The sequence below is a fragment of the Sus scrofa genome, chromosome X (genome assembly GCF_054392235.1).
Source record: "Sus scrofa isolate SSC_HxYL_T2T_F1_AM1 chromosome X, Sscrofa_HxYL_maternal_Yorkshire_Landrace_v2.0, whole genome shotgun sequence".
Classification (NCBI taxonomy): Eukaryota; Metazoa; Chordata; class Mammalia; order Artiodactyla; family Suidae; genus Sus; species Sus scrofa.
Genome location: NC_139401.1, coordinates 89,477,821 through 89,497,846, shown reverse-complemented (window position 1 = coordinate 89,497,846; position 20,026 = coordinate 89,477,821). Strand labels below are relative to the sequence as shown.

The 20,026-nt window shown below is 37.5% G+C and overlaps 1 protein-coding gene and 1 long non-coding RNA gene across 7 annotated transcripts in view; both read right to left on the bottom strand.

Moving 5' to 3' along the window:
* Nucleotides 1-20,026, bottom strand: part of DIAPH2 (diaphanous related formin 2) — a 1,391,236-nt gene that overhangs the window by 589,669 nt on the left and 781,541 nt on the right. The window lies entirely within an intron of this gene.
* LOC146394709 (uncharacterized) lies at nucleotides 14,727-18,384 on the bottom strand. The gene is made up of 2 exons (XR_014834674.1): nucleotides 18,218-18,384; nucleotides 14,727-16,469 (listed from the first exon to the last, which is right to left on the bottom strand). It is a non-coding gene; the product is annotated as an uncharacterized LOC146394709 (long non-coding RNA).

Genomic DNA, 20,026 nt, shown 5'->3' with positions numbered 1-20,026 from the left:
TGTGACAGCAGTAGGGATAGAATGTGGAAAACTCCTAAGTGGGAAATTTTTGCTTCTATCTATCTATCTATCTATCTGTCTATATATATATATATATATTTTTTTTTTTAAAGTATTCCCCTGCCAGCATGGTTTGATTGACAGCTCCTACAGACTGACCTAATGAACCTTCAGCCTGGGAGCCTTCACACATTTCCTGATAAGCAATGAACTCAAGTTTCACTGTAGGCATCATCTCCTAAACCCCAGTGATCTGACTAAAGTGACATGGCCTCCAAATACTACCACAAACAGTTACTGAAGGCCAATCCCAGCAGGAATGTTGTCAGACTGATTTTTCAGCTTTTATAGTCCCTCTGCAAATCAGCTCAAATCGCATTGTTCCAGGTTTAGATGAAGCAACTAATTGTGTATCCCCACAGAAAATATATGGTCTACTAGAATTTTCCAAAGGGGTAAAGTACAGTATATGAAAACACCAGACAAACACAAGGAAATATGTAAATGATCTGCTTATTCTGCCTGTAGACTGTGAACTATTTTAAAGTTCAAGTTTTTTTTTAATCGACTATTTATCTTACAGTTGTTTTATTTCTCTTGTTTTCTTCCTTAGCCATTAGAGCAGCTTATAAATGTAAAATAGGAAAGATGAGACATAAGCCTAGGAAAAGAATGAGTCAGGACTGTGATTAACACCAAAAATATGTCCTGTACAAAGGGATTCCCTGGATTGTGTTTAGAAGGATTCTACACTGTATATCTTAGGTCTTAAAATATAAATCCGCAGGTGTGCAAACCAGTATACTAGTAGAAAGAAGGAAGACTGTGCATTGGTTTCAAATCTTTGTGTAACAACAAAAAGGAATTCGCCTACTAGTAGTTTTCATTTGATCTTAGCCAAAAGGCCCAGAAGTGATACTAGTACTTTTCTAGAAATAACAAGTGACTTGCCTTGGAATTAAATGAGGATTATGAGACTTTAGTGTATGGAAGCTCTGATTAACATTTCAAACTTCTGAAACCACTTTTATGTTGGACTTTTCTAATCAGTTATTCTTTTTTTTGTTTGTTTATTTTCTTTTAGGGCTGCACCATGGCATATGGAGGTTCCCAGGCTAGGGGTTTAATTGGAGCTACAGCTGTCGGCCTATACCACAGCCACAGTACAGCAATGCCATATTCAAGACACTTCTGCAGCCTACACCACAGCTCACAGCAACTCCGCATCCTTAACCCACTGAGCAAGGTCAGGGATCGAACCCAAAACCTCATAGTTCCTAGTCGGATTAGTTTCTGCTGTGCCACAATGGGAACTCCTAATCAGTTACTCTTAAATTAAGGAAATTCATTGCTCTAAATCTTAGATAAAGTACATGTTCATGAGATTATACTGCCTAGATAGAATTCTAACTTTAGCTTTAAAATTCTTTTTTTCTCTTAGAAATTAGAATGACTAATCTACAAAGACTCATTTTTAAAAATGAGAGAAATGAAGACATCTGAATCTACAGTAAAAGAGAAAAGTATATATACACATAGCAGTTTTCTCAAATCACTTTCTACATACAGCATATTGAACCCAGTGATTTTGAACTTGTCAGCAGAAATACATCACAAACATACCCCCTCCACACACACACATTCAAGCTATACAGCTATCGTGATAAGAGAATGTCTAAACAACATGAAACCATGTAGATCTATTTTGCTGAACTCCAACTACCCCATCTAGAGTTTCTGCCTGTGCTGATAGCACTGACTTTACATAACTGTGGCAAAACAGTAACAACAAATAAGGGTTAATTAAACTGGCTGGTTCAGGAAGAGGTCTATGGCAAAGTGTTCTTTTCCTTCTTATAAAAGTTCTAAATTCATCTCCTTAGTTTCCCGTGTATACAAACCAATCTATATTTTTTTCCTCTGTGGACATGAGAAAAGTATAATGATGATGGGTCAATGTAGTTGAAGTAAATGGACGACAGAATTATTTTTAACACTTTTCTAAAGGAGTCTGACCAAAATTTTAAATTTCATAACTGGCTAACTACAGATTGAATTGGGTATTTGTATTTTGTATGCTTCCTTATAATATTGATACTATAAATCATGTGAATGATTTTTTTAAAATAACCCACATGTGTTGGTAAATGAGATATATCCTCATCAATGTAGTTGCTTTGGGAATTACAGAATCAAGCAATGATTGTGTGAAACATTTGTGAAGTGCCTCTTTGGGATATATTTAGAGTCAGCCTCACATTCTTTTGAATAGTTTCAGTGACAGCAAATCTTTTATCTTTTGCAGTACATTTGAGTTTTGGAAAACAGATGAGTATTTCAGAGCCAGATAGAATAAATAAGGTGGGTAATTAAGCAATGTAATACTAATGTTAGGTTAAAAACTAGTTGAAACCCTAAAAAAATGACACTGAATTTCTTCTTTAGTTCAAATCATGGCACTTTGAAGAACATATATTGGGATAAATAAGTACTTGTTGGTTTAGTAATAAAAGCAATACATCATTAAAATATAAATGTACAAATATATGTGTATGTGTGCATGCATATGCATGCGTGCATGTGGCAGAATTCTAAAGCTAGACAGTATCATTCGTTTTACAGTTAAGGAAATGGAGGCCCAGCACTTTATACTCTAGTAAAGTACCCAATATATAGGAAAGGGTTATTAAATCATAAAATATTATCTATGTAGCCAAAACAATGATCTATGGAGAAATACGTACTATGTTTGAAAAGAGCATTAGTGTTAGGGTTATGAGTACAGCAAACATCAGACCATTCACTGGCCTTCCTTCTCTTCTTTCTCGAGAATCTGCTATTTCCAAACCGTTCCTGCAAGAGGCAGCAATCCTATGCAATGTGTGGTCTTATCCCTCCCTGGTTGAATGTACACAGGTTGGACACCTGACCCGAGGGGAACAAATCCATAGGCTAGGCTGGGTCAGATGGATTCTGTCACAAGAATTTGCACTCAAAGAGACAGGCACTTGAGGAAAGGGTCGTGCTGTATCACAGCTATGGCAGTCACAGTCAAAAGAAACTAATGAAGAAAAAGAGACAGAGATGAGTGAGACCACAGAAGGACGGAGAAAGCAACTTACATTTCTAACTTGCCAGTTTGGGTTCTAGTCCAAGGCACACTATAGTCTAATGGTTGTTTCCTGCCCTTGAGTGTCCAAAAGGTCACTTATCATATCCCTGAATAAATTCCCCTTTATTCAAGCTACCTTAAGTAGATTTCTACGCCTTAAAACTAAGTGAGCCAAGACAAGGTGTTATTTGCCTGCCATTCCCCCTCTAAGCTTTTCAATAAAACCATTGGAAAAAAATAATTTTTAAACTGTTCATGGAAGGGCTGTATGCCATTAAGAAAAGTTAAGTGGGAGTTCCCATAGTAGCTCAGTGGAAACGAATCTGACTAGCATCCATGAGGACGCAGGTTCGATCCCTGGCCTTGCTCAGTGGGTTAAGGATCTGGTGTTTCTGTGAGCTGTGGTGCAGGTTGCAGAACGCAGCTCAGATCCTGTGTTGCTGTGGCTGTGGTGTAGGCCAGCGGCCACAGCTCTGATTTGACCCCTAGCCTGGGAAACTCCATATGCTACAGTGCGGCCCTAAAAAGACCCCCCCCCCAAAAAAAAAGTGATTCCCACCAAGTCATTCACATAGTGGCAAGTCAAGGACTAGCAACCAGATCTCTTAATTCAGGACATAACACCTCCCACTAGAGTATGCTGGTTTAGAGTGAAGACCCTAGAGCTACATGACCTTGCAAATGTTACTTAACCTCTCCTTGCCTCAGTTCTCCTCTCTGTAAAAGGGGGTATAATAATAGCACTTAACCTATCCAATAGGATTGTTGTGAGAATTAAGATAGTTATCACATGGCACATGTAGTGATGGCTGACTGAACCTGAGTAGAAACCTGACATAAAGGCCAGCCATCCTAGGCTCTGGTAAAGAAAACCCAGGAGGGGACCAGTGTACCAGATATCATTCCTCACACAGGAATGTGGAGTTGGGACCCAGGAATCTTTGTTGAGGGGTAAAAGGGGGCAGTTAGACAGGGGTAACAAAGTCTCCTTCCAAGCTCAGGATAGCAAAGTATCCCACCCCCCACCCCCTGCAACACACACACATACAAGCCCATGAACTTGTGTTGTAGAGAACCTGAGAGCTGTCTTGAATATAGAACAAAGATCCCATTTCCAGGTACTTAGATCTAGATGTACATTTCCTGTCCTCAATTCCCTTGAACCTCTCTGTATCTCTTCAATAAATACTCAGTTCAAATAGCTTTTTGTTCCTTGCAATCAAGAGACATAATTGAGTAAAATGCTTAATATTATCTTACCCTTTAGTGTGAACATTAAAAGTAATGACATTTATAGGGCATAGGCCCATATGCTTCCCACCTCAAACATATTTTTCTAGCATTCTCACACTGTTTTCCAGCTTCATCAACACAATACTCTCATTTCTCTCTTTCTGGGTAAAAGTGCTTTATCACCATCTTATCACCAGGAATTAAATGGCACAGGTCTTAAGAATGAGTAATTAATTATTCTATATCCATTTAGAGTCATTGGATTCATTTTGTTTAACATGATAGATAATATTTTAAGCCTACATTCTCCCAATTAAAATGTGAAAATGTTCCTTACTGAGGTCCTTTACTCTTAGAAGGATAACCAAACTCTAGAGCATATTCTATAATTAGCACCCTGAAAATAATTTTTAAAACAGCAAAACAGCAACTCGAGCACAAACGAGAAGAAAAACAAGACTACTGCAAATTGTAAACAACTTCAGATGATTTATAGGGAGAGAGTTCTACAAAGCTTCCTTAATGTCAGGATATAAACAGTTTTTAGTGCTATTTAGTTAAATGATAATTATAAAACTCATTGAGCTGAATGAGAATCAGGATTGTCAGACAAATGCTTGTAAGGGGTTAATTAATTCATATGAACCGCATAGCTCAGCTGAAAATGGGCTCATTATTCTAAACCACCAACTTTGTTTCTTAGTAATGTCCTCCTTTCTCCATCAGACTCACCCTGTTACAACCCACCCCTGTAGCAAATGCCAGGAGACAGAAATATTTTAAAAGGAATGTGAGATAAAGGCATTTAACAAGGGTATATTGGGGCTACAAAGATGTCTGATGGAACTCTGAAATGGAAAGATCATTTATTAGTATACCATGGTTCATAACATCCCAAAGGGTTCAATATTTTCATTACACACACAAACAGACCTCCCCCCCTTTTCAAATGCCTCATTACAGCTGAGCCTGGAGCTTTTTGCTTAAAAAGCTTTCCTCTGAAATTATTAATAATTTGAAGTTCCCTACAGGCCAAGAGTATTATTACAGTCAAAATGCATCAATATGTATATATACTTATATACTTTCTTTTATGCTATTTTAAATAACAAAGTATTTAGTGGGAACAGTATAAACTATATACAGAAAAGCCTAGAGGAAGATGGCAATATCCCAGGCTCTAAGGAAATGGCTCTTGAAGCTTATTAGGTGGGTGTAGGAGACTGTAATAGGATTATGAGTTTTGGTTTAGCCTGTCCATCATTTCAAAATCCCCATAACTAAAGGGAATATCTTCATAGGGGTCTGAGTTTAATATTGAAGCTGCTTTATTTAATTCTTCCTATTTTATAATGCTGAGTGCTAATTAGTTCCATCCACTTTCTTCAGGCTTGTCAATAAGGCAACTTGGAAGCCAGGAACCTGCTGAATAATGGATTAAACCAGTTCTGTAATAGCATGTTCAAGCAACCTAGTTAGCGACTCCCAAGCATAATGTTATTATGGGCACAGGAGAGCATAAAATACTCTTTTGTTGTCTTCTGCTAAAACGCAGAAAAATAACTCCCTAGAAGTAAACTGTTTATTCTGGATGTGTTAATGAACAATTTGGATACGTAAACTAAAATAAGTAACATTTGCTTTCATGTGTGTCCAACATAGCCTATTAAATTTACAACACCCACAATATCTACCACAGAAAACAACAAACTAGTCCTAAAATTTGTCTTGAACATACAAATTGTAAAGGCAGAAAGGACTGAGAGAGTGAAGTTGGCTAGTGAGTTCCCTCATCTACTTTCACTCTGAATGAAATTACATCCTAACCTCCCTGATCCTTCCCATCATTTGCTCATTTTGGTATTCCAATTGACTCCTTTCTTGTGCAGCTGGCCTCTACAAACAGTCCCTTAGGGTCATAAATTCTGGAGTAAGAAGGGATGTTAGAGATAAACAAATGTAGCTCTCTCATTTTACAAGGAAATTAACTGAGATCCAAAGATCAAGTGACCAATTTAAGGGTCATATAAGCTAGGTGATTGCAGAGTTGAAAAATGAACCCAAGTCTCCCAATTCCCTGCTCAATGCTCCTTCACTTCTACTTACCCTCATAACACTTACACTCTACCATGTTCCAACTTGCTGGCCTCATTAGGCTGCTCAGCTACCCCTCCAATAATCCAGGATCCCCACCCCCTAGACATTCATTTCCTTAGCCTCCAGAAACAGAGCTATGATTGAGTACAGCCAAAACTCGACTTGGCTGTGTCTACTATGTGCTCCCTGGCTCAGTCCCCAAGTGTGTCCAAACTCCCCTTGGGTCCACAGGCGTACAGTTTTACCTTCCTTTCCTCATTCCTAAAGGATGATCTCAATTTCTTGCTTGTCTGAATGAGTCTGTCTCCCAAGAGTTTTGACATCTGCCATTGCCTAGACATCACTTACTTTCTCTCCTGTCCTTCCCTGTGGTAGAAACAGCTCTCCTTCCTCTTGCCTCCTAAAGGTTAGTGCTCCTATGTTTATTCCCTTCCTTCTGAGCATCATCGATCTCTCCCTCTTAACTGCTGCCGTTTCTTTAAACTCAAACTAATAAAATAATTGATAATAATAAATCATGCAGTAATAACAACTAGCTCATATATACAAAGTGCTTATTACATACTAGGTAACACTTTAGGTACTTTGCAAGTATTCACTCATCTTATTATTAATATTTAGTATTAATCCTCATAATAACCTATGAGGTAGGTATTACTATTATGCTTGTTTTATAGATAAGGAAATTGAAATACAGAGAAGTTATGTAACTTGCCCAAGATCCACAACTATGAAGTTGCAATGCCTGGATTTGAACCCAGACAGCTTAGCCCCAGATTCTGTGCTCCTAATCATCACGCTGCCTCGTTAATATGTACCTCTGTTACTTTGGGCAACTTACTCAACTTTTCAGAGACTAAGTTTCCTTATATGTAAAATGAGAATAATATTTCTAATCTTGTAGGATTAATGAGGATTAAGTGAACCAGAGAATATATGTAATCCACCATGCCTGGCATATATGAAGCAGTCAGTAAATAACAGTTAATTTTTTTTTTCTTTTTAGAGCTGCACTTGCAGCATATGGAAGTTCCCATGCTGGGGGTTGAATTGGAGGTTGCGGGTTCAATCCCTGGCCTTGCTCAGTGGGTTAAGGATCTGGCATTGCTGTGAGCTGTGGTGTAGGTTGCAGACACAGCTCAGATCCTGCATTGCTGCAGCTGTGGCGTAGGGCAGCAGCTACAGTTCCGATTAGACCCCTAGCCTGGGAACCTCTGTATGCTGTGGGTGCGGCCCTAAAAAAGCCAAAAAAAAAAAAAATCCTTATATCTTGAGGATTCATATAGAAATGTTTACAGATATAACCACTATGGAAAACAGTATGGCGTTACCTCAGAAAACTAAATATAGAACTACCATATGATCCAGCAATCCCATTCTTGGGCATATTTCCAGACAAAACATTCATTCAAAAAGATATGAACATAGCACCCCTATGTTCATCATAGCATTATTCACAATAGCCAAGACATGGAAACAACTTAAATGTCCAACAACAAATGTATGGATTAAGAAGATGTGGTACATGTGCACACATACTACTCAGCCATAAAAAAGAATGAAATAATGCCATTCACAGCAACATGGATGGAACTGGAGATTCTCATACTAAGTGACGTAAGTCAGAAAGAGAAAGAAAAATACCATATGATATGAATATTATGTAGAATCTAAGATATGGCACAAATGAACCTATCCTAGCTATATAACAGAAACAGACTCACAGACATACCGAACAGACTTGTGGTTGCTAAGGGGGAGGGGAAGGGAGTAGGATGGACTGGTAGTTTGTGGTTAGTAGATACAAACTACTGCATTTGGAGTGGGTAAGCAATGAGGTTCTGCTGTATAGCACAGGGAACTATATCCAATCACTTGTGATGGAACATGATGGAAAATTTTATGAGAAAAAGAATGTATGTGTATGTATAACTGGGGCACTTTGCTCTACAGCAAAAATTGACAGAACATTGTAAATTAACTGTAACAAAAATTTTTTAAATAAAAATACTAGAAAATCTGAAAAAAAAAAAGAAATGTTTACAGGTAAAAATTTTAAAAAGTAATGTCTAGGATTTGCTTGAAAATATCCAAGGGAAGGAGTATAGATAGACCAAGACCGACTGACTAGGAACCGATCCTTGTTGAAGCTGGGTGCTTAATTCATTACATTATTCTATTTTGTAAATATCTGAACATTTACAAATGGGGGGGGGGGACCAGAGAGCCACTAAGGTCCCACATCAGATGAAGCAATTCCAACTAAACCACCCAATTCAGAGAGGCAATTTCCCAATAGCCATATAAGGTTTATTGATGGGTGGCAGTATGTGCAAATCCATATACACAAAGGAAGGAGATAAGAGCAGTGAGATGAGCACAATGTGGGCCTTGGGAAGGGGGACTAAGGGAAATTGAGGGAACTTGGAAGGTTAGGTAATCTACTAAGATTGATGGGTATGTGTTTTGGTTTGCAAGATGGGGAGAGGACAGTAAACCTGGAAAAATCACCAAGGTATATGACTCAGTGAAATTAATGAATAAGGAGATTGCTAAGCAGGAATATAGACTCTATTAATGCTACAAGCATACTGTATACATAAACGATGGAGATAATATTTGAGATTATTCCACAAGGGTGATGAATTTGTTTTTGTTCTGTTGTTATTGTTTGATTTTTATCTTGAGAGGATTGGGTAGCAACTGTGCTTCAGTTGTGACACAATTAGCAAAGAAAAATGATTCAAAATACTATATTCTTTATGTTGTATATGTTTTTCTCCGGAAACTTTCCAAATAGCTTGAATAATTTAGGATGATTATAATATTTTGCAATAGTTTGTAAATATGTAATTATTTCCTCTCTTACTTCATGAAAGTCTGAAAAAGCAAGGGTAAACCAGCAAAGGCAACATCAAAAAGTAAAAAAACCAACAATGAAATATTAGAAAAGGAATACAAAAATACGATACCTTTTAAAATTGCACCTTACAGGGAGTTCCCGTCGTGGAGCAGTGGTTAACGAATCCGACTAGGGACCATGAGGTTGCTGGTTCGGTCCCTGCCCTTGCTCAGTGGGTTAACGATCCGGCGTTGCCGTGAGCTGTGGTGTAGGTTGCAGACGCGGCTCGGATCCCACGTTGCTGTGGCTCTGGCGTAGGCCGGTGGCTACAGCTCCGATTAGACCCCTAGCCTGGGAACCTCCATATGCCCCAGGAGCGGCCCAAGAAATAGCAACAACAACAACAACAATAACAACAACAACAAAAGACAAAAAAAAAAAAAAAATTGCACCTTACAAAATCAAGTACCTCGGAATACACCTGACCAAGGAGGGAAAGGACTTATATGCTGAGAACTATAAAACTTTAATCAAAGAAATTAAAGATGTAAAGAAATGGAAAGATATTCCATGTTCATGGATTGGAAAAATCAACATTGTAAAAATGGCCATACTACCCAAAGCAATCTACAGATTCAATGCAATCCCTATCAAATTACCCAGGACATTTTTCACAGAACTAGAACAAACAATCCAAAAATTTATATGCAACAACAAAAGACCCAGAATTGCCAAAGCAATCCTGAGAAACAAAAACCAAGCAGGAGGCATAACTCTCCCAGACTTCAAGAAATACTACAAAGCCACAGTCACCAAAACAGTGTGGTACTGGTATCAAAACAGACAGACAGACCAATGGAACAGAATAGAGAATGCGGAAATAAACCCTGACACCTATGGTCCATTAATCTTTGACAAGGGAGGCAAGAACATCAAGTGGGAAAAAGAAAGTCTATTCAGTAAGCATTGCTGGGAAACCTGGACAGCTGCATGCAAAGCAATGAAACTAGAACACACCCTCACACCATGCACAAAAATACACTCCAAATGGCTGAAAGACCTAATTATAAGCCAAGACACCATCAAACTCCTAGAAGAAAACATAGGCAAAACACTCTCTGACATCAACATCATGAATATTTTCTCAGGTCAGTCTCCCAAAGCAATAGAAACTAGAGCAGAAATAAACCCATGGGACCTCATCGAACTGAAAAGCTTTTGCACAGCAAAGGAAACCCAAAAGAAACCAAAAAGACAACTTACAGACTGGGAGAAAATAGTTTCAAATGATGCAATGGACAAGGGCTTCATCTCTAGGATATACAAGCATCTTATACAACTCAACAGCAAAAAAGACAATCACCCAATGGAAAAATGGGCAAAAGACCTGAATAGACTATTCTCCAAGGAAGATATACAGATGGCCAACAAACACATGAAAAAATACTCAACATCCCTGATTATTAGAGAAATGCAAATCAAAACTACCACGAGATAAAAAAAAAAAAAAAAACAACCAAAAAAACCACCATGAGGTACCACCTCACACCAGTCAGAATGGCCATCATTAATAAGTCCACAAATAACAAATGATGGAGTGGGTGTGGAGAAAAGGGAACCCTCCTGCACTGTTGGTGGGAATCTAAGCTGGTGCAAGCACTATGGAGAACAGTTTGGAGATACCTTAGAAATCTATACATAGAACTTCCATATGACCCCACAATCCCACTCTTGGGCATATATCCAGACAAAACTCTACTTAAAAGAGACACATGCATCTGCATGTTCATTGCAGCACTATTCACAATAGTCAAGATGTGGAAACAACCTAAATGTCCATCAACAGATGATTCGATTCGGAAGAGTGGTATATATACACAATGGAATACTACTCAGCCATAAAAAAGAATGACATAATACCATTTATAGCAACATGGGTGGAACTAGAGACTCTCATACTGAGTGAAATAAGTCAGAAAGAGAAAGACAAATGCCATATGATTTCACTTATAACTGGAATCTAATATACAGCACAAATGAACTTTCCCACAGAAAAGAAAATCATGGACCTGGAGAATAGACTTGTGGCTGCCTGGGGGGAAAGGGAGGGAGTGGGAGGGATGGGGAGCTTGGGGTTAATGGATACAAACTATTGCCCTTAGAATGGATTTACAATGTGATTCTGCTGAGTAGCATTGAGAACTATGTCTGTATACTTACACTGTAACAGAACAAAGGGAGGAAAAAAAATGTATACATGTAAGTGTATCTTGGCCCCCATGCTGTACAGCAGAAAAATAAATAAATAAATTTTAAAAAAAGGTAAAAAAAAAAAAAGCCTCACATGTGAGATAAAAAAGATATATTTTAACATCTATCTTGGCCATTTACAAAGACAATCACTTAAACATTTATTTCCGTGGCCATTTGAGAATAATGCCTCAATAAATAGCTATAGACATTTAGAAGAAGACACTTAGATAGAATAACACTGCACAATTTAATACGACAAATAGTTGAAGAGCAATTTTACTTTTAAAATAGAAAAACCTAAAATGAAAGCTATCCAGAAACTTCAGAGAATGAGTTGGTCTGGACAGCTGAGGGTTTACACATTTTAAATCACAACATTTTTTATTCTAGCTATTCTGTACAGAAATGTTTTAAAGATGTATTATACACTTTGCTGCCTTCACAAAGGGAATCTACTAAAAACACATCTTCGCTGATTCACGTAATTATCATGAACATCCAATACTATGCTGTACTCTAAATCCACTGAGGTCCTCAGGGCATACTTGAGGTGTGCCTATTGGTTTCTTTAAATACACCAGACTGTCTTTAAAGTTCTTTTTCATCTTAAATATTCATGTTTAAATTATTTTATTTATTCTAATGATATAATAGGCACATGGTTATAAAAGAATATTTAGGAAAGTAGAAAGTAAAAATCACCCAAAATACTATGACATAGGCCACAAAGACTGTTAATATTTGGACATATTTCATTGCGATTTTTAAAAGAAACTATATACATATATTTTACTTAGCCAAGATCAATTATAACCAGTTTTGTATCCTGTGCTTTTGCTTTGCAAGATGTTAACCTGCTTTGAGAATTAGTTCATCTCCTCCACTGGAGTCAGCATGTTACTGATCATTTCTTATTGCTGCCAGTGGGTCTTAACATATCCAGCCCTCTCTCAACCTTACTATGCTATTTCTCAATTGCTGGCAGGTGAAAAAAACAAAAAACAAAAAACAAAAAACCCCAGAAAACCCAATTTGACAGAAATGTCTTTAATAGAAGAATAAATAGATTTGAGTGAGGGACTGGGAAGGTGCTCTTCAGATGAAAGGCCATGTGCTGCTGTTTAGGGACTTGCTCACATTCCTTTTGCCTATTCAGAGATACTTGTGTTTTTGCTTACTTCCAGGCTTATGGTCATACTTTGAAGAGATAGATGGCATTTCCAGGTAGGCATGATCATTAGAATAGCTGAATTTCATAGAAGTGAGGTGTTACTGTCCTGCAATGCCAATGAACACCATAAATCGAATGCATGAGTCTGACCTAGCATCTTTCTGGTACAGGCCTGTGCAGACAAGAAAGTGCCCCACTCCAATTCATTCTTGCTGAATAAGCAAGAAAAAAAATCTACATTATCCCTCTTAAGAAGAACAAATTGCTTATACATCTGTGTTCCTATACTGCCATGTATTTGCTTAAATATTAAAGCACACTGTATTACACTAGGTGGAAACAAATAAAATTAACATTTTTGTAGATCAAATACTGACAGTTTCATATGGCTGAACTTAATGCTTAATTGCATGTGTCTCTGTTTTCCACACTACTCTTGGGGGAAGGTTCATCTTTGTGCCCTAAAGGTCCTGCTATAATAGATTACTAAAAATATTTCTTTAGGAGTTCCCGTCGTGGCGCAGTGGTTAACGAATCCGACTAGGAACCATGAGGTTGCGGGTTCGGTCCCTGCCCTTGCTCAGTGGGTTAACGATCCGGCGTTGCCGTGAGCTGTGGTGTAGGTTGCAGACGTGGCTCGGATCCTGCGTTGCTGTGGCTCTGGCGTAGGCCAGTGGCTACAGCTCCGATTAGACCCCTAGCCTGGGAACCTCCATATGCCGCGGGAGCGGCCCAAAGAAATAGCAAAAAGACCAAAAAAAAAAAATATATATATATATATATTTCTTTAAAGAATGTGAAAAATAAGTAGATTGAGCTAGATTTGGATTTATCTATCTATCTAAGATCAGCAATTACAGATTTTATGCTCTGACTTGACCCAGATGAATGATGCTTTTTACCTGGTAAGCTATAAATAATTCTCATTTCACTTCATTTACTTTTTTTTTTTTTTTAAAGATAACGTAGTGGATCAACTTTCTTCCCCCTTCTAATTGTGCATTTTTAGGTCTCTTGCCTGGAGTTGTTCTCATAAACCTTTATTTTCTCCTCAGCTTTACTGAGATATAATTGACCTATAACATGATGTGAACTTCAGGTGTACAACACAATAATCTGATATCCATATGTACTGTGAAATGATTCATCACCTCACGTAGTTACCATTTTCTTGTTGTTGTCACCAACATTTAGGATTTACTTCCTTAGCAACTTTCAGGTATACAATACAGTATTGTTATCTATAGTCATCATGCTGTACATTAGATCCCCAGAACTTATTTCATTTTCTAACTGAAAGTTTATACTCTTTGACCAACATCTCATTTCCCACACTCTCCAGTTCCTGGCAACCATTAATCTACACTGTTTCGATGAGTTTGTCTTTTTAATATTCCACATACAAGTGAGATCATACAGTATTTGTCTTTCTCTGTCTTATTTGACTTAGCATAATGCCCTCCATTTGGTCTGTAATGTTATTCAAGTCCACTATTTCCTTATTGATTTTCTGTCTAGATGATGTATCCAAAGTTGAAAGTGGGTATTGAAGTATCCTAACATTACTGTATTGCTGTCTATTTTTTCCTTTAGTTATTAATATTTGCTTTAAATATTTAGGTGCCTCAATATTGGGTGCATATTTTTCATAACTATTATTATCACCTTGATGAACTGACCCCTTTGTCACTATATATTAACCTTCTTAGTCTGTTGTGGCTGATGCTGACTGAAGGCCTATTTTATCTGATATAGCTATAGCTACTCTGACTATCTTTCAGTTAGCTCTTACTTGCAGGGAATATTTTTTTTTCCATTCCTTCACTTCCAGCCTATGTGTGTCCTTAAAGCTCAAGTGAGTCTCATAGGTAGCATATTATTTGAGATACACACACACACTTTTATCCATGCAGCCACTCTGTGTCTTCTGACTGTAAAATTTAATCCATTTATGTTTAAAGTAATTATTGCTAGATAAGGACTTACTATTGCCACTTTATTCACTGTTTTCTGACCGATTTTTAGTTCTTTTGTCTCTCATTTGCTGTCTTTCTTTATGATTTACTTTTTATAGTGGTGTATTTTAATTCCTTTATCTGTTGTATATCTATTATAGGTAGTTACCATGAGGCTTATACAAAACATATTATAGATTTAATAGCCTATTTTAAACTGGTAACAACTTACCTTTAATTGCTTACAAAAGCTCTCTGCTTCTACTCCCCCACATTTTATGCTATTGATGTCACACTTTACATCTTTTTATATTGTGCATCCATGAACAAAGTATTATAGCTATAGTTATTTTTAATACTAAACTTCTCATTTTGTTCATGCATCGTTTTGCTGTTTGTTTACAGGCTTATCTGTATTCTCTTGAATTTCATCAAGTTTATTTCAAATAATTATTCCGAATTCTTTGTCAGGGAATACATAGATCTCTCACTTTTTTGAGGTCAGTTACTGGACCTTTAGTTTCCCTTGGTAATGTCATATTTGTCTGATTCTTCATGATGCCTATAGCCTTGCATTGGTGTTTTTACATTTGAAGGAGTAAACACTTCTTCCAGTCTTTATAGACTAGTTTCAGCAGGTAAATACCTTCTCCTGTTGGTTCTCCAGGCTAATGTGGTTATCTTTGGAGTTACAATCCTGATGTGTTGGAGCTGCATCACAAGGCTATTGTTAGGTCTGCAGTTGGCAGGCTTGTTGCTGGCATCACAGTGGGTGTAGATCCTATCCGATCCCTGGGTGGATGGGATGGCCTCTAGGACCTTGTTCAGTAGGGTAGTTCTTGGACAAGGGTCTGCTTCAGGATCCACAACTGGGTCCTCAGACAGTATGTCTGTTACCAGGTGCGTGGATAAGTGTGGCTCTCACTAGGTCCTTGGGACCTAGGATCCTTTTGGGTCACAGGGTGGGTCCCTAGGCAGGCAGGACTGGCCATGGACTGGGGTTGAGAAGTGACAGAACCAAGTCCCAGGGCAACTTCAGGGTCTCCTGCCAGGATTGAGGTCTGCAGACCTGCCCCTGGAGGCTTAGGTGGGTATCTCCTGCCAGGACTCTGGGTCAGCTGGACTGCTCCCTGACCCTACAGGAAAGGAATGGAGCCAGGTACAGGGTGATTTCAAGATCTTAAGAGGTTCAGGTAGAAGTATCTCTAACTGAGTTCCTGCACTGGCAGGAATGCTTACGAGCTACAGCTACGAAAGACTAGAGTCTGGTAACATGGATGTTTTACAACTTCCAGTTGGACTGAGTTTGGTGGCCTTACCTCCAGGGGCTTCAGGATCACAACTGAGAAAGGTTGGAGCCCATTCACTGGCCATTTCAGGGTCAACAGCCGGGACTAAGGTCTATGGGCTTATTACCTGAGGCTTGGGTGGATGTGACTCCTTCAGGTCCCTTAGTATATAGTGCTGATGACAGGACCCAGGCCATATGAGGAGATAGCTGAGTCCTCTGGGGTCTAGAGCTATTTCTGGATTTTAGGTGGGATCACAGCCAGTGAGTCAGGCATCCAGGTGAAAGTCTGCCTTCCTTTTTTTTTTTTTTTTTTTTTTTGCTTTTTAGGGCTGCACCCACAGCAGATGAAAGTTCCCAGGCTAGAGGTAGAATCAGAGCTGTGGTCACGACCTACACCACAGCCACAGCAACACAGGATCCAAACCACATCTGCAACCTATACCACAGCTCATGGCAACACTGGATCCTTAACCCACTGAGTGAGACCAGGGATTGAACCCTCGGCCTCATGGATACTAGTCGGGTTTGTTACTGCTAAGCCAGGACAGGAACTTCAAGAGTCTGCCTTCTTGAAACAGATTTCCTTGGATGGACACGACCAGCCTTTCATAATCAGCTACCTAGATTCCAAAGCTCCCACAAAGCACCTCTGTCTGTGGATGGCTGCCAAATTTTTGTTGCTGGGGGACATATGTGCAGGGGACCTCTTATTCCACCACACTGCTGACATCACTCCTTTACATTTACTTTCTGAGCCCCTTGTAGCACAGAGGTGTGCTGATTTCTAAGTATATGCACTGTATGTTGAAAAATGTGTGCTACAACATTTATAGTAGCAAAAAATAGAAATGAATTCAATGTCCAAATTAAGGGATTCATGGAGTAAATTATCACATATCCATATACTATTATAATATGCAACCATTAAAAAGGTGAAATATAAAGAGATGCATTAATATATGAAAATGCTTACACATTTAAGTGAAAAAGAGACACAACTGCATATAACGTATAACATGAATAATGTAAAATAATGCACAGAAATGCAAGATAGAAAGAAATAAAATGAAATGTAAATGGTGGTTGCTTCTGGATATTGAGACTATACATATTTTCATCTTTATATATTATATATTTCCAAATTTTCTACAAAGAGTATATGTTAACTTTTGTAATGTAAAACATTCCAATAGAGAAAAAATATATGATGATAGCATATTTAAAATTATTTGGTCAAAGAAAGAAGAAAGGCAAAAGGGAAATATAAAAGATAAGCTAAAAGAGATAATATACTTATTTAGATAATTTATCCCACAAATCCTTGATGAAGATACACAATGTGCCAGGAATATAAACAATCTTAGCCTTTCTTTTTGAAATCGGTGAGAGAATACTTCAGAAGTCCATTTCCATTGTGTTTTGTGTTTTATCTTTTTGAAAAAGGAATCAAACCATAATATTTTAGTCAGACAGTTCTAGAATACTAGCAAGGGGGCAAAGACCAATTTGTAATTCTGTAAGTGATGTCCTTCATGTGGCATGGTTCCCTTTCACAGTCATATTATTCATCATCAAAATCAAATATAATAAGAGCACAAGAACTTCTAGAGAATCAAAGTTTTAAATAAAAATAATATTGATGAGTAAGAATGCAATCATGGTCATTTCTCAGGATGGCCAAATTCTGGATGACCTCAGCAGGAAATTCTAGTAACATTTTTTGGAGCATGCTGAATTTGTCATTTGAGGCCAACCCCTAGATACTGATAGTGTCTGTTCATAGGTTTCATGAAAGCAAGTGGAAAGCTAAAATATTAATAGTATGTCTCTGCTTCTGACAGGGTCATGATGTCTATGGCCCCTCTGATCATGAGACTTAAATATATATTTGTCTCCAGGAAGAGACACTTAAGTCAGAATAACAACACGAAAATCTTTGTGGTGATATTATTATAAGAGATATTTATCTCTTACATGCATATTTGACTATATGAGTTTCTTTTTTTTTAAGAAAGAGATATTACTTTTGCAGGCTCGTTATCACTAAAATGTTTAAATCCTCATGTATCAAGCCAAAATACTAGTACCATACATTTAAAATTTTTTTTTCTAGATTGAAAAATAATCAGGGAAAAGATTTTATTTTAACTCCAGGAGTTGCTTGTTCTTGATCCCAAATAATTTTTCTTTCAAAATTTTACTGCACTGTAGAGTTCCTGTTGTGGCTCAGCAGTTAACGAACCCGACTAGTATCCATGAGGACGCTGGTTTGATCCCTGACCCTGCTCAGTGGGTTAAGGATACAGCATTGCTGTGAGCTGTGGTATAGGTCGCAGATGTGGCTCGGATCTCGCATTGCTGTGGCTGTGGCGTATGTAGTTCCAATTCGACCCCTAGCCTGGGGAGTTCCATATGCCACAAGTGTGGCCCTGCAAAAAAAAAAAAAAAAAAAAAAAAAAAAAATTACTGCACTAGAATAGCTTATCCAGGAAAACAAGATGGTTTCTATATTACAGGTGTAGCCACACAAACAGTCTGAGGTTGAACTATGAAGGCCAGGGTACAGGAACTATTTCTACTGCTTTGTAAAGTTATAATAGTAGAAATACTAGATTTCATTATAAATATTGAGAACTGGATTATGGAGAAATAGATACTTTAAAATAAGATTTGTTCTACTTGTTCCATTTAGAAAATATCAGAACCTATATTAAAAGTCTGACAAGCAAAGCAATTGAAAGTTCAATATACTCTATTTACTGCTATTAATTAAATATCTCATAAATTCCAGCTTACATTTTAATTGTTCATTACTTTAATCAATTATAGATATAAATGAAGCCAATAACATTTACCTATTTTCATAATAATGGCCAAACAATCATAATAAAACTTATCTGGCATCACATTTTCTTCTTTTTTTTTTTTTTTTTGACTGCTGCGTACAGTGGCTTGATGTGGGATCTCAGTTACCAGGCTAAGGATTGAAACCAAGTTCTAACCACTAGACCACCAAGGAATGCTCTTGTATTACATCTTCTTAATCATCAAATTACTACTCAAATTTTACCAAAAACTCCAGTTTCTGGGATGAATACTAGAAGATCTTTTCACCCAAAACAATGCTTCTCTTTTTAATATGGTAGCAGTTTTGTAGCTGAGTGCTATGTTTCCTCACAGCCTTGAACTATTCAAGAAGAGGCGAGCAATGCAGGTACAAGTTGGATCACACAGAGCCTTTTCAGCTACTGTAAACATTTTGGATTTTCCTAAAAGTAATGAGAAGCTGCTGACATAAATGGTATTGATTTAATATAGTAATGATAATAATCTTTAAACACTTTAAAGCTTTGTTCAAGTTTAAATAAATACACTTTAAAAGTTTAAAAAAAATTCATATCCACCATCTCACTTTTTCCTCATAGTCACTATAGGAAATAGGCAAGGTATCCTGATTTGTGATTATCTTATGGATTCATTTATTAAAGTATGTCAAATGTGCTATCAGTATGAAGATTCCACCATTTTTCAACACTGAAACTTCCTCTTTTTTTGACAAGGGGTGGGTTGGGGTGGAGTATTAAGTGGATTAGCCATGGTAGATTTTCTGAGAGGCTTTAACATTTTTAATTACAAATTTTCTCTTCCTTCAAAAAAAAAAAAAGTGGACCATTTTAAAAGAGGCTTATTCTGTGACCTAAGGCTGTCACTCAAATAGGCAGTACATCTTAATGAATGGTGCTAATCGCATTAATATTCCATACTAACATACAAAAGCATAGCATAGAGATATGTTATTAAGAGATAGAGGCTGTAGTTAAAGCATTTCTGTAAATTGCAGACATAAGAGCTTGCAGATGGGAAGAGAAGAAAAGAGATAATGCAGTTGATCAGGGCAGAAGTCGTGTGGAGGTGGGGGTTGAAGAATGAGAAAGTCTCAGACATAAAATAGCCAAAGGAGAGAGTGGAAAACATGCCAGAATGGTACCTAGTTCTTACTTGACGCCAGATGAGCTACATAGAGGTATGTATACATATAACACAGCTCATTTTACCAAGTCTGACTTTCAAA